The sequence below is a fragment of the Chrysochloris asiatica genome, unplaced genomic scaffold, assembly GCF_000296735.1.
Source record: "Chrysochloris asiatica unplaced genomic scaffold, ChrAsi1.0 scaffold00352, whole genome shotgun sequence".
Classification (NCBI taxonomy): domain Eukaryota; kingdom Metazoa; phylum Chordata; class Mammalia; order Afrosoricida; family Chrysochloridae; genus Chrysochloris; species Chrysochloris asiatica.
In genome coordinates, this window is record NW_006408870.1 from 1,513,589 (window position 1) to 1,515,543 (window position 1,955).

Genomic DNA, 1,955 nt, shown 5'->3' on the forward strand with positions numbered 1-1,955 from the left:
AAAAAAAAAAAAAGAAGACAGCATTAGGACTGGAGGAAGATTTAACAACCTTGCTTGGTGGAATGGAAGATTACCTGAAGCACTCGCTAATGAAGATCAAAGACTACAGCCTTTAGAATGGATTGTACCACAGTGTAAAGGAAACTCAATTTCTTACAGCTAGACCAATAATTAATATCTTGATAAACAGAGAAAAGATTGAATATGTAAAAGATTTTAAATTACTTGTACTCACAATCAATACTCATGAAAGTAGTAGTCAATAAAATAAAATAAAAAATGACACACTGCATTAGGCAAATCTGCTGCAAAAGACCTCTTTCAAGCATTAAAAAAACAAAAATTTCACTTAGAACCAAAATATGCCTGCCTCAACCCATTATGCTTTTAATTGCCTCATAAGAAGGCAAATGTTAAATAATGAATATGGATGACCAAGGAGGAATCAATACATTCGAATTGTGGTGCTGTGGAGAAATGTGGAAAGTACTAACAACTTGCAGAAGAACTTTTGAAAGAAGTACAACCAGAATGTTTCTTAAAAACAAGGCAGGAAGACATCATCTTCCACACTTTCAATATGTTGTCAAGATGCACCAAACCCTAGAAAAGAACATCATGCTTGTGAAGACTCCCAACAAGATGGATTGACACAGCAGCAGCAACAATTGACTCAACTATGATGGCGCTACAAGACTGTGCAATATTTCCTTTTGTACATAAGGTAGCTAAAAGACTTAACCTGATTCAATGGCACCTATTACCAATAAGTCAAGGTATGGTCATTTTAAGTACATCATATAAATGGGAAAACTGGATAGTGAATGAAGGAAACTGAAGAAATTATGCATTTGAATTATGGTGCTGGTGAAAAATGTTTAAATTACCATGGAATGCAAGGAGAAAAAACAAATCTGTCTTGAAAGAAGTAGCATCAGAATGCTCCTTAGCAATAATGCTTTCTGGGAAGTTCCTGGAAAGCGATATCATGCTTGGGGAAGTAGAGAATCAGAAAAAAATGATGAAGACCTCCAACAAGACAGATTGACACAGTGGTTTCAAAAATGGGCTAAAATATAACAATTGTGAAAATGGCACAGTACCAGGTATTGTTTAATTTGGTTATGTATAGGCCAACCATGAGTTGGGAGTCAACTTGACAGCATCCAACAACAACAACCTAAGCAAAGAACTGAATGTCACAGAAAGCATCAAAAGACAAAGTAAAAATGATGTGAATTCCTGTACCAAAAAGAATTGATCGATGTTCAGCCATTTTAAAGCATATATTACAATAAAAAAAAATAATTATAACAGTAATATATACCACTTGTCTGTCAGTTTGTAGTGCTATGGTAAATTGCATTTTGCTGTGATGTTGGAAGCTATACCAATGCTAATGTAAATACCAGCAGGGTCGACCATGCTGGACAGGTTTTAGCTGAGCTTTCACACTAAGACAGACTAGGAAGAAGGAGATGAGAACCACTTCTGAATGTTTAGCCACTGAAAACTTTATGACTAGAAGTAGAACATTGTCAGATATGGTACCTGAGGATGAAAACCTTATGAATAGGACCAGAATACCATCAAATATATTGCCAGAAGAAGAACCCCTCAGGTTCCAAAGCACCCAAAATGAGACTGTGAGATAGATGCCTCCTCAAAGTAGAGTTGACCATGATAACATGAATGGAATATAACTTTCAGGACTTAATTTGCTGATGGGGCAAAACTGAAATTGAGGAGGAACAGCTGCAAACATCTATTAATAATTGGAAAAGGGAATGTATAAACTATGAATCTAGGAAAACTGGAAGCTGTCAAAATGCAATGGTTGAAAATCAATATCATAGCCATTGTTGTTGTCGGGTGCCATCGAGTCGAAACCGACCCATAGTGACCCTATGCACAGCAGAATGAAACAATGTCCAATCCTGGGCCAACCTCATTAC